The following is a 14304-nucleotide window of genomic DNA, read 5'->3' as shown; positions in this document are numbered from 1 at the left end:
ATTTCAAAGTCAGCTAAAATCCACCAAAGTAACTTATATTCATTAGCTAGGCTTTAACTGAACTGCTGTGAAATCTCTTGGCTGCGAGGGCCTTGAGTAGAAGTGGCAGCTTTCATTTTCAGTTTAAGGAAAAGAGATCTAGTTAGGTGTTAGGTACTCATTTCTTAATCAGTTTGCTTTTTACAGACACTTAGTTCTTTGCAAAATTATTTCTTTAACTAATTGTATACATCTTTGGCTAAAAATACACATGAAAGAATATCTCACAGTTAATACTCTGTACCTGACTAGTTCCCCTCTGTTACAACATTCAACTTTAAGTAGAAAGAAGTAGTAACAATGAGTATATACCATGCACCATGAAAAAAGTTGCCTCAGGTCACAGAAACTGTATTTTATATTACAAAGTGGAAGGTGGCTAATTCAGCAGTCATGACATCTAAACTGCTGTATCCTAAACCTCACTTTTTTTTTAAGACTCAGTGCAGATTGCACTGTTTGAATTTAAAACTATAAACACAGACTGTGTTTTCCTGTTACATCAACTAAATACCGAAGTATGTTTGATCTTAATAAACTATAATTAAGCAATATACAGTAATTACCTTTTAGAAATCCCTATAGTGATTATTACCTCTGGAGTTGAGTAGAGGAGGCTAAGAATGTGCAATAATTGATATCTATTGGTTATATGCATTCTACTCTTGAATTCTTAGAGAAACAAAATATTTTAAACGAGTGAAACTTCTTGGATAAGTAAGGCTCACCTGGCTTCAGGTAGACTCTACTGCAACCAGGAGCTTCTCCAAAAGGTATTGTTGAAGCTATGATTAGCGACTATTGCAGTAGAAGGACCACCCCTGAAAAAAATGACATTAAAAACTGTTTGCAGAGAAGCATAATTTGTATATGGCTGTGTGCAGTACATGCCTGCCTGCTCTGTGTGGTTGGATTTCAGTAGGGTTTTACAGCCTGTGATTCTGAACTCTTCTTGCTTCAACAGGAACTCACAGCTAGCAGCATTAGAGTGCTCTCAGCACGCTTGGTGCTCATAGTACTGAAGAAGTACTTGCTTTATTTATTTTTTACTCAATATGCAACATTTGAAAAGCTTTTTTCTTTTTTTTTTTCCTAAACCAGTTTTTGCAGTTTGAGTGACTTCTTCAGAGTTAAAACAAACAGCAAGTTTCAGCACAGTGATTGTGAAACAGTATGTAGCTTCAAAACACAGAAGGTTCAGGTTCATCAATATACTTCTTGCATTACTGGAGTGCTCATTCTTTTGGATTTCTGATTTTGGTATAAGTGCAACTCAAACAACTGTATACATGGTGATCCAGGAGGGGAAGCAAGCTTGCACTTCAGGTATGCTCAGTTTGTGATACAAGCCAGGCACATTAATTCAGAAGTACATTAATCCACAGTGCCACCTAGCCACCTGCGTATATTTAGTTTAAATGTGACAAAAAGAAAAGCCTTCTAAACTGTAAAAAGTGTTAACCCTCTCCCCTTTCCCTTCCCTCCAATTGCTAGATGTAGATTGAGTAGAATAGTAATAAAAAAATGGTCCCACATGTTTATAGCAACTGTTACTGACCGAAAGGAAACCTGCAAATCTTTGCTACAACTCTGTGTTACACTGTCATTACTCCAAACAACATAAACTGGGATATTAGCTGCACTGAATTAAAATGCACCATTCCATAAACACCTGCTTTGTTGTACAAAACTTTTTTCCCTGAAACATGGAACGTCTTTACCTCCCTTCTGTTTTTCCTTCTTTTCAGTTTGAGCCTTAGGACTAAATTAGATTTTACATTATGTTTATGTTGCAAGAACGTTTTAAAGCTTCAGCAAGTATCTAGTTTATTTTATGTCTTATTATTGTAGAAATAATAAAGTCAGGCCAGCAGATATTAAAAGACACCCTCCAAGTATACATCTAATACATATTCTCAACCAGTAATATCCCCACAGCAATTTCAAAACATACCCTGAGTACACCAAAACTCTTTGACAGAATGCTCAAAGCACCATATAGTTACCAGCTCAAGGCGTGACAAAAAGGTGTTCCTTTCAAAACTTCTTTCTTCTTTGACAGAAACTGCACAGTATTCCCTGACTACATTTTACAATTTGCACAGGAAAGGAAAGAAAGCATGAGAACTGAAACATCCCAAAGAGTTATCCAAAGTAAAGCCTGAGGTGGGTGTCTGCCCCACCCAGTGAGAGGTGGAAAGTGCTTATTTTTTCCTTCCTGGCATTTGTTCATCTTCCAAGCAGTCCAGAGTTTCATTGGACATAAAGTTACAGATCACAATTTAGTGTGTGACACAGTGGGTTGAGGGTACACTTAGAAGCCCTCCCAACCACATAGGGTTTCAGCTGACAGGCATTCTCCTTTGCAGGCTCCAGGTGGGCTCAGTGGGGTTTGAAGACTGAGCTAGGCAAGTTGACCCAACACCTGAGAGAAGTGCCCAAAAAGCGGGGAAAGATCTTTCTGTCCCTTTCACATAGCAGTCAACATCCAGCTTCTTTGTATGCTAGCACTAATAAGATGTGGGGGCAAGATTTCAGAGCAAAAGCTTAATTTAAAAATAATTCCAGTTAACAGCAGTTTATTTAGAATCCTTATAATACCTAACACAACATTCACCAGAAAAAAAAAAAAAAAATCTGCAGTTTCAAGAGTATCTTTAAGGAAGCTGAATAAGGGAAATTGCTTAGGTCTTCACTCCTATAAAATCTCTATCAGTTTTGAACCACTGCAAAAAGAATTTCTGCTGTAGGCCCACTGCCTGACTGGCTTCCCATGCCTTCTGTTTGCTTAATGTAATTTTCCTATATGCCTCAGCTCTGCTTCCCTATGACCCTTACCCATAGACTCATCATTTCCCAAGTTTCTGCTACTGCTGTTGTTGCAGCATTACCATTTGAAGGAAATGCTACCTACCTCTCTTATACACTCATAGCCTACTGATTGTCCTCCTCTTGCCTTAATTCTGTCCAGCTCCCAGGCCTCCACATTTTGCTCAGGTGTCCCATACCCACAACAGAGATCTCTGACTTGGCCCACCAGGCTAATGAAGAGCCAATAGGCTAATCTACTCTAAAAAAACACATCAGAAAGTAATTCTAAACATTGCCTGTATGTATTTAGCTAGACTTCTGCACAAAGATGGCACAGAGAGAAAGCCTAAACTGGAGGGGAAAAAAACCAAACCTTTGAGATACATTTTCCCACTTCTACACAGGGAATTTTTCACCCTTATTCATTTTCCTATGAGGAGAATCAGTGAACATTCCTTGCTTTTTGTTCCTTTTAAAGAAAGCAAGCTGATTTAAAATAAAATAAAATAAATAAAAAAATAAAAAGGCACAAAAAGAGCACACTTAATATACAAAAAAAAAGGAAAAAAGAAAAAAAAGAGAAAGTCCCAAAGAACAAAAAAGATGGGTTGATTCTGACACAGGATAATATAAACAGTTATTACTTCACAGTTTTTTGTGAGTAAAATGGCCAGTTTCCAATGCCCCCTTGATACCAGACCTAGGCTGGTGCCAGATACTGTTTCTTTAACTTTTTTTTTTTCAGTTCTTTTAATATGTTATTTTGATTATTATTTTGTTAAACTCTTCTTTCTTAGCACAAGGTATATATGCAAATACTTGTTTATGCTCCTCTTGTTCCTTTCTTCCTGAACCTTCTCTGGCACCTTTCACCTGTTAAACAAATGATCCTGATAACTATATAAATCTCAACTAATAGGTCAAAATGTACTGAATATATTGGTAAGAAAAAAAAATAACCAGGTGAAAATTAAAGGACACCCAGTAAGAGGACTTTTTACAAAGAAAAATTATCATGTAAAAATTAAATTTCAGAGGCAGCCTTTCAGTCCCATCAACTTCACAACTAATTCTGCTGTCTACCACTGGCTTGACCAATACAACGTATGGACTATTGCAAAGGATCCTGCCTGCTTTTGGTGGAACTGAAAAAGTTAACATTCAGGGTTTCCTTTGGTTCCTACTCTCACCCTTCCCAATGGATCACCTGTCCTTTCTGCATAACTTCAGGACTGGTTATTTCATATCAAAGCAAATGCAGTGGGCAGTATGGTGACTGACACCTGATCTAAGACAATGGGGTATGGAGGCAGTGCATGGCAGCCTTGGGCTTTGACAGGCTTTTTCTCCTGATGACTGTTAGCCATTGTGTGATAACTACAGACTTCCCTTCCCACAGACCTTTCTGAACTCTGCTGTCTTTGAACAACACACAAAATGCAAAGAAAAGTATTTAGCAGTCAGTAATTACAAGCCACCCCTTATGTAAAGGTAACGGTAATGAGGAATGTGCAAAGAATAGCTAACACTGTCAAAAGAAGAAAAAAAAAGAGAAAGCAAGCTTGTAAAATGTAAAGCCATACAAAATTCCTTATAGACTTATCCTGCAGTAACTGTATCAATTAACCATGCTAAAAGCCCTAACTCAGATGGGCACTGCACACAGCATGTCTGCCAGTGTTTTATTATCAAGTCCATTATGATGAGTTCTTGTCCTAGACAAAAGGAGAACAGAAAAAGAATTCAGGCTGACAAATTAGACTTGAAATCAGTTTCATTTACATAACGACTGGAAGTTCATTAATAACAGAGTTTTAATTATACATGCTCTTGTTTCACTAGATACAGCAGTTTTCCCCCTGCTGTGCTGGATGTCTGGATTAGCTAAAATGAACCGTAGCAAACTGATAGACTGCCCAGATTTCTTAAGTTCTTTGCTGCTTTCAAACTACCAAGGAGAGCACTTGGGGGTGGACGAGTAGGAGATGGCAGGGGGAGGGGAAGAAATCCTTTCCTCCAGTTGATATTATTACATGTTAATGTAGGAGATATTTGAATTCTGCTTTGAGTGCAAACTTTGATTGCTCAGTCTCAAAATCTGAGAAAATATTTACGAAACAGATTCCAAATACTGTATCAGTTGCCAACTTCTAGTTCCTTATTTAGATCACTTTAGATTAGTAGCATCAACACTGGATATTTTTGTTGGGATACCTCGTGTCAGCAAACTGTTTCTAGAGAATAACCATATTTCACTACCTCACAAAGAGTTGTTTAGCATCTATGCTAAAATTACAGTTATTTCATAAATCCAATTTTCTCCCAATTCTTCTATAGGTTTTATTTCATACGTGTTTTCTTAGGGGTTAGCTTTGTTTTTAACTATAAAGTGGAATAAAGGTGGTCAGAAGCTAATATTTTCTATAGAAAAAAAATGAGATCGCTAGGGTCTTTGTAAAAAAATTCATCAAACTGCAACGATGAATGGACAGCTTTATCTTATAAGGGTAAGTTTTTCCCATCACAGCATCTAACAAGTAACTCCCATTGACTTCAACATACCCTGCAGTGAAAGAATAGGACCCGTGGATTTTACATGACTATTTGCTATTCAGTGAAACCTGAGGGCCCTACTCTCCCGCTGCAGGACGCATGTAATACCCATTGAAATCAATGGGAATTACTCTTCTGTCCTGCAGCACAACCAGGCCTCACAGCTACATGTCATGAACTATGAACACTGCCAGGTGGACAAAGTGAGGCATATATTTGAAGAATGACATTTACTAAAAGCTGTAAGTAACACTTTGAAATCCTTTTTTCTCATAGCATGTAACTAAGGCATGAAACTACAGGTCTTTTCTTCCAAAACCTGAAGTTTTTTGAAAACAAAACAATGAATGGAATAAAAACATTTTGTGTAGAAATGAAAGCAAACAAGTGCTCTCTTAAGCTTTTACAGTTCAGGGTTTTTTTTTTTCTTTTTTTTGCTGGAAATGCCAGTGGCTTTTTTGCTCCTTCTCTCCACCCTTGAAAAATTAGTAAACTAGAAAAAAAAAGATGGAAAAAGTCAGGGACAGATTCAATAGACATCTGGATCACATTTGTTCTTGTACATTTTAGGAGCCTTTTGTATTAATGTTGTTGTAGGTGGCAAAGAGGAGAGGTATCCCTGCACTTATGTTTGAATTCAGATACAAGTATTCAGCCATAATATATTGTAGTTTCCAATTCTATTTATTGGTAGATAGAGCGTGCATCTTACATATCTTGCCCATAAAATATGTCAATGAATCTGAGCACTTTTTAGTTTGGTTTTTTTTTTTTTTTTTTATGGAAGCCAATTTTCGATTATTTCCTTTCTAAGAGAAAGGAAAAATACAAGGGTGAGTTAGTACATTTAGAGTATATTCCAGCTGTATTACTGTCCCTCATCAAACAGCCTACTTGTCGACCCTGGGCCAAACCATGCGGATGGCTAAGGAATATATTCATATATAATTATTCAGGGGCTGGACAAAATTTCTAGGAGTCACTGATCACCACTATGAATAAGCAATGCATAGACTGACCTTGTATTTTCTGGCCCTCTCCCTGGAAATGTGGTGACAGCATTTCCCTGACTGATCAGTTTACTCAATGAATACATTCCTCAGTTGGGTTGTAGTGGTGAACACAGTAAAAATCTGAAGCAGAAAGAGCTGCTAGATTCCTATTTGAGAAGATTTGGTTGATGCGGATGACTTCCTATTAGTCTGAGAGTGAAAACAGAAATGTAATAAAGGCATGAAAGGTGTATGGATGCATTAACCATGCAATGTGTTTTCGATTGGACTTTGTGTGAATAATTTGAGTTTCTTATACCCAGCTCTAAATTTAGGATGTTCATAAAGAAGCTACTGCTAAACTGACAGAGTTGACAGGGTCTAGTGGAAAAAGAGGTCTGCTTACCACAGAGGTCAAAAGTGACCAAGGTTATTCTAACCTAGTCTAATTCTTATTCTTACCAAGTCCCCAGACATATGATGTGTCTCACATTCCTATGGGAGATCCCATGTTTCTAACCATTCTTCTAATCTTTTAGGAAGCATACCAGGCAGTTTCCGTTGCACAGATGGCATGCAGTGCCTGACTGAACTAGCAGACTTGACGCTGTCTCAATGCCTTTACTAGCAAGAACTGATTGAGTAGCCCTGATTGATACTCTTAGTACTAGCTGGACAATCTGCCTTGCTATGTTTAATCCACAGACCATGTGGCTTTGGGAGACACTTTTTTTAACAGCTTTTTAACAATTTACAAGGGCAGCTTTTTTGAGAAATTATCCTTCCTGGTTTTAACATGTTTCTGTCTCTACATATTCTTCGTCTATCACTGGATTTTCTAAAAAAAAAAAAAAAATTAGTCCCTTGTAACTCAGCGTGGTTTATTTTCAGTTGTTTTTAAGTTTTAGAATATAACTCAGCAGTGCAAAATCCTGGAAAAACAACTTAGTGAAAAAGTGTCACAAATGCAGTCATGAAAAAATGTGGACACACATATCACTCCTTGTCATTGACAGATCACGTTGCTGAAAAATCTAACAAGGGATAGAAGCTTAAAACAACACATTAGAGCAAATTAAAAAGACTGAAGGAGGACTCCCAGATTGTTGCTCTGGCCCACATTTTCAAATATTCTAAATTCAAACCTAGCCAAGACTTGACTGTCTAAAGCCTTAAGCTTGCAAATAGAGCCTTTAATTTTTACATAAGAAATGAAAGATTAAAACTACCTACCTTTGACCATTTCTTTGTCAAAAGTGACCTCCAGAACACATTTTTGAACTTGTCTGATGTAATATTTTTCTTGAAATCAAATCACAGACTCAATCCCATTTGGCCCACTGCACAACATGTGATGAAATGCACAATATGTGATGAAATGCACAATATGTGATGAAATGCACATGCATTTTTCCACACAGCTAATAAGAGAATTATGTACTTTAAGGAGGATACTTAGGTAAAAGTGAAGAGACAAAAGAAAGTTGTTTTCCAGATCTAATCTTTATTATCTCAATTTTCCACATTTACAGTCCTCATGGTTTAACCTGCTCTCACCAGGTAATTTTCAGTTATTCACTAGTTTTCCCTTAGCCTCAATAACAAAATCTTCAAGTAAGGTTAGTGCAGAAGATTAAGACTGCATTAAGATTAAGTCTGAAATGTTCTGCTACCAATTAGCCCTCTAGTATTTCTGTAAGCCTTGAATTTTTGATGCGATCAATGACACCAAGTGGAGCCATATTCTGTGGAGTGGTTATTAAAGATATAAAAATCAATACAAAGATGATACTTGGAAATCTATATCACAAGATAATGAATCACCATGAGAGCCAGCTAAGAAGAAATGTCAGCAAACCAAACAGAAGGTTTGTGCATAACAAATTATTTGATGCCAGTAGAGTTTAAGCTAAATTTTGCATGAGACAGAAGTCTTCAGGCAACACTTATGATACATTTGCATGGCAAGGTTTTAATGAGATGAAGACACAAGACCAACCGTGCACAGGGCTTTTTGTGCATTAAAGAGAGACAGAAGGAATGAGAGATGATTGAGACATATGGGATTAAGACAATAAGGCTATAATTTGATTTTAATGACAAAACAGCATCAAAAACTTTCTCTGTCAGTAATCCTCATTCAATTTCTTTTAAATGAAACATTATTTGCCTGCACCTTAAGTGCTGATTGTTATTGGAGTTGTGTATTGGAGCTTCACAGGATACTCCAAATTTAATTTGATCTACGGATTGATTTAGTTGGCTTCAAAGCCAGGTTTTCCTTTCCAAAATTGAACTAGTGCATGACTTTGCAAGTTCATTTGGGTTTACTGCTTGACACAATTGTAGGAGACTTTACAGCATTTATAGTATGTTTTGCCCTGCTGATCTCTTTTCACTCACATGTACAGACACTCATACAGACAGAACTATTAAAACAAACACTCTTGCTGCTCCCTTCGCCCCACCTTTTCCCTGAGATATATTTCTCACTAAAAGCTACTGATTCAAAAGACCCATACAGTTTAAATCTATATTATATGAAAACCATCACTTTGAACTTCTAATATATCAATTAGAAAGCTCTTAGAGCATTTGTTATCCTTAGTTATGCTATACCTTTTCTGAAAGATGAGAATAGCAGGATCTCATTTTGCAGATTACTTATTTTAGTGAGTGATGTAAAAAAACCAAACAAATATTAAGATATGACAAGGTCTTAGGCAATTTGGATGCTCTTCAGCTGTGGGACATTTACCTGCTAATTGCCTATCTTGTCTATACAAACCATGAGATCTTTGGGATACAGCTATATTACTATGATTGACTCTCAAACAAGGCCTCTCAACACCAATAGAATTCAAATGAATTATATTAATAAAAATCAGATAAAAGTATCCCATAGGAATTCTAGCAGATCCAGAATGACAGCAGGTCCTATAATGCATTTTCTTCTGTAGCTACATAGCTAAGCTAACCCTAACATTCATATAGTTTTACTCCAACTCTTTTTTATCCTTTTTTTTTTTTGCAAAATCAATATATCCATTTTTAGACTTCATACTCCCTTTCAAGGGCTATTTGCTCTTATTCAGTAGGATTAAGGCACTTTGAACACACCTATTGTGGTACAACAACAAATGCTTCTGTTCCCTTGTTTTTCCTAGGCACACATAGCTTTCACATTTGCAGCTGTTAAGTAGCAACACTCACAGATAATATGCTCACAATCACAGCTTACTGTGCTTTTAACAGGACACTAAATGCAAGCCCGTTATTCTTTGTTAATCAGTAGATGTCTGTCGGTTGACAGTCACTAGATTTTTTTTTTTACCCTTAATTTTTTTGTGTGCAATTTCTAATTTATGCCAACCCCCCTCTCCAAACCAAGAGACTAAAAAGGCAAAGGCAGTTCAGGTCCTCAACATGGTATACGCACACCTGCAAAGGTTGCATATTTGAGAATTTGCCCTTTGTCCTATAAACAAGAACACCAAAACATTACAGCAACTTTACTTCCATCTGCTTCAGGTTGGCTGGCAAGTTCGTGAATCAACCATCTAGTTGTATAGCAAAGCTACTTCGAAACTAAATAGAGAAATAAATAAGAGCTGTGACATACTTTGTGCAGTTTTTACCAGTCATTGCAGTTTTGACTTAATTTGTTTCCCTCCCTCTTTGCATCTTGAGCCTTTGAAGGCAAATGAACCATTCGGTGTCATAAAACAAGGAGAACTAGAACAGCTTTCAGTAATAACAAAAACTAACGGAAAAAACAGATCTTTTGCAGGCAACATTTCACATGGCTCAAAACGTCTTTGCCGCAGTTTAAATCCTGCAGCCTTGCGATTGTTCCGACACCTCTTTATTGTTCCTTTTAAGTGCAAATGCCTAGGTAGCATCACTATAAATGAAACAGTAGTGTTCACAGATTGCATTCAACGGCTGTTAGAGCTTCCTCTCCATCTGCACAATTTGCATCTATTATAGGCTCAGGAAGATGGCTTTTGCTGCTTCTTAGTGGCCTCAGAAGGGCACAAGATCCCCATCCCCCCTTCCCCGCCCCAAAAGAACTGCCGTGAGGTTGATCTTTAAAGCCCTTCCTAGAGGCAGCGCAGCTATGATGCGTACTGAAGGATGGAAGGAAGGGAAGAATCTGGTGCTGAGAACGCTTTGAAGAACACCGCTATGATGTGGCGCAATGCAAGTTCTCTGAATGACCCCATCTTGTGATGCCCACTACAAACTTTAGGTGTTTATTTTGAGTTACTAATAAAGATGCAGAGCTCTAGTCTGAGACCCCAGCACAGGCATTCACGACTCCCGAGCATGGCTCCGAGGGGTTTTGCACAGTGATTTGTGCAGTACTCTGCTTCTGGGGTGCAAGAAAGAGGTGGGTGAATACATTTCATACCTGTGAATTTCACATTTCTTTCACAGCACCTCAGGGAAAAAGAGTGTATGGAGAACAGACTGTATCATCTCTCTTAATTCCCTATTATCAGTTATGTGCTGAGAATATTTTAACAAGGGGTTTCTTCGAAAATTAACCACTGTGGCCTGAGCTAAACCCCTGGCAGGTAGCAGGGAAGTGTTTTCATGCAGAGCGAGATAAGAAGCAGAAAACGCTCTGTGTTTGCTTTCTCATTGCTCAAACCAGGAGGGAAGACAACCACCCTTAACAAATGAAGTATATGAAGTGCAGAAGCTGCCTATTATTTATTTCTGAGAAAATAATATTTTGATGATATGACTGCTCTCCTTGGATAGATAAAGAAAGTTTTGTAGATGAGAGCCAGAACCTTTGCTCCTTTCCTGGAAATGTTTGCAATAATTGACAGGTACAGTCCAGAATAACACATTCCAAAATCTAAAATATTAAAACTGAGTTCTTTAGGGAATAAAATTATGATATTTATGTTTAGTATTTAGAGTTGGCCTGATTTAGTAAGGGTGATCTTTACCAGTCATAACCAGGCTAAAGGTGATTGCCTATTGAACATATTTGTATTATCCTGTACTGTTATAGATAGATAACAGTGTCAACACTACAACGTGTGGTGCCATTGATGTTTAGGTAGTACAAACAATCATTGTCCTATATATCATGAGACTCCAGTATTGCCATAATCACATAAGGTGAAAGCAAAACTACTACTGCTATTATTATTATTAATTTTCCTTTGTTCTGTTTCTCAGGAATCAGACAAAAAGCCAAAGCCAGGAGACAGGAATTCATTGTACTAGGCCACCCTGCTGATCAACTAAAACAATGTTATCATATGCTTTATCTCTGTGACAATGCAATGGGATTATATTATTTTGTTTTACTAGCAAGGCATAATTGTATACAGTCTCTCCATGGAGCACAAAAAGTACTGGGAGTGGGAGTTTATAAAAAGGAGCTAGGCATACAGAAACATTTTTTCTTCCACTCTGATCAACTGAATGAAAATTTGAAGAATCACTGACACAACATTTTTCATATTCTCATTTTTTTTTTCTAAATAGAGAATATATTTTGCTTACAGGAGTTAACTAGGATAAATGCAGTTGAAGCCTGCGTTATCTGCACTTTGGATTTCAGGCACCTGCTTAATAAATGAAAATAATTAGGTAAAATCTTTCAATGATTATAAGAATTTATGAGCAAATACTCTATTTGTGTATCTAGTTTTCATACAGTAAAAAGTTATTTCTCTACAAAAACATACTACTTTAAATACCTACCTACCTGAAAACTTGTTTCAAGTGCTTTGTTCCACAGTTAAAAAGATGAGATTTCATCACACACTGGTCTATTACTGCCTTAAACACCTTGCACATTGACTTCAGTGTACCACTGTTGATATGCCATTAAATGTGTTGTTATTATTCTCCTAGAAATTTGAACAGAGACATAGAAATACAAATTCCTAAGCCTTAACCTCCTAAACTAGACAGTGGCTATCCAGAACGCAGATTTCAACTCCTCTAAACATTCTAGCAATTAATTTTCAGCTACACCATCTTCCTACCTAGCAAAAAAAAATAATAAAAATTAATTTATAAAATACTTTGATTCTCCAAATAAGTTTACATAAAGATAGGCTTCCTTCTGTTAGTAGAAAACAAAAGTCTTTAAGATGTAGTTACAGCATGATGTTATTAGTATTTAAAGGAAAATGAGTACAACTATAGCTTGCATGAAGCTATATAACTTCAGAAAGTCTGCAAAGCCTTGGCACTAAACTCACTTGCTGACCAGTTATCCATCCCCAGTGTCTTAGAGATTTTCCATTGTTACTCAAGAAGATGAACTAGGTGCAGATATCACAGAAGCTAAATCAAGCACAGTATATGTTTTTTATATGGATGAATTTCATGTTCATATTCCTCTGCATTTCCCACTAAAATTGTATTTGGAACAAGGTAATTAAATTAGACAACTGGTAGAACTCCAGAGGAGATTAGCTCAATCAGACAGAAAAATCCCAATACCTTCATTGATATTCGCTTGCACCCTTCCAGACAGAGAGGTGAATACAGAATAAACAGATGCAAGCAGGAAGATAACCACTTGGCAAAACCTTGATGCAAGAGCACAATAGCCAGCTAAGTACAACCATCCAAGTAGGAGGGGGAACACAGAAAATGGTTCATTAGGAACCCCTGCAAGGCTTTTCAGCTTCACGTGGCACCCTTTTCAGCCCCTTGACACCAAACACCAAATGCTACTGGCCTCTCTCTCAAAAGCAGCAATTTTTTAATTGTCACCGTGGCTGCGCAAGCAGTGCCAAGAGTCACCCCTCTCACTTGCCTCATACTTTCCACCACCTGGTGCTGGCAAAGATCCCTTTAGTTGGCAAGGCAGTGGGACTTTATTTTTCCTTGTGGCTCCTTTGTAAAGGGTACAATGTGGATCGTTGTATCCTTACATATAATTAAGTGCTTAAGTGGCAGCATGTCATGCTGCAATGTTGGGATCTGAGCCTGGGTCCTGAGCTAGCTTGCAGGCTCAGAGTGCTGACAGGCAGTATTGTATTGAGTAACAGTGGTGAAAACTGCCAAAGCTGGAGTTAATTCAGATAGGGGATAAATGCATATGCAGGATATAGAGAAATCTACCTTAATCACAACTTCATTAGAAATACTTCGAGGAAACAGCAATGAAGAAGAAGTCAAATGAAGCCTGTCACAGTAGGACCTCCAATCCCTCATGGGCTCCTACCCAAGATTAGGTCTCATCGTGCCCAGCTTTAGGCGATGTCCCTTGGTGCACTGTCACCTGCAAGAACAAAACCAAAAGAGCACAAGACATGAGAGGATTTAAAATACAAATATTTCAAGCATTAAAAAAGCAACACATGATAAATTCAATTACATTTCTGACCAAAAATTAATCTATATTTATCTAGATAGATCCATCTAAATGCATTGATATAGGGGACTTCTTTGGTTAGTGAACCTTGAGGAACAGCAGAATAGTGTTGCAGGGAAGGAGGGAAAGAAGGAGGAAGAGAAAGGTGGCTGAATGAATTCAGGAACTCAATTTGGTGGCTGAGAGCAGGTGAAAAACTGCTGAATCCCATGTAGCAGTGGAAGATGGTTAATAAAAGAGAAACAAAAACCACAACCAAACCAATCAATTCTTAATCTTCAACAATTAGTTATTTGAAGAGGGCACTGCTGCCACCTGCTTGTATTATTGATCATGAAAATTAAGGTCATTCAGTGGAAGACTGCCACCGTCATTAAAACTGAATTTCTTTCCTGTCCATAGGGAAAGTAGTTGCCTTTGGAGACTGAATAAAGACACGTCTGAATTCTTCCCCTACAGTTTATTCTTCAGCAAGCATGGATCCAGTGAGAAAGACAAAGGGGTTATTTTGGTTTGCACACCATTGCTTCCTTTCATGTGTTTTTTTTT

General features: G+C 37.5%; 1 long non-coding RNA gene across 1 annotated transcript in view; it reads right to left on the bottom strand.

The window, feature by feature from the left end:
• Positions 1-767: 767 nt before the first annotated feature.
• LOC115946852 (uncharacterized) overlaps positions 768-14304 on the bottom strand; it is a 90459-nt gene continuing 76922 nt past the window's right edge. Inside the window, exons 2-3 of the long non-coding RNA XR_004080868.1 lie at positions 13503-13662; positions 768-860 (exon numbers count right to left, since the gene is read on the bottom strand). This is a non-coding gene — a long non-coding RNA (uncharacterized lncRNA). The remainder of the gene's footprint in view (positions 861-13502; positions 13663-14304) is intronic.

Source organism: Melopsittacus undulatus, chromosome 6 (assembly GCF_012275295.1).
Source record: "Melopsittacus undulatus isolate bMelUnd1 chromosome 6, bMelUnd1.mat.Z, whole genome shotgun sequence".
In the NCBI taxonomy this organism is placed as follows: domain Eukaryota; kingdom Metazoa; phylum Chordata; class Aves; order Psittaciformes; family Psittaculidae; genus Melopsittacus; species Melopsittacus undulatus.
This window is presented reverse-complemented; position numbering and strand designations above follow the sequence as displayed.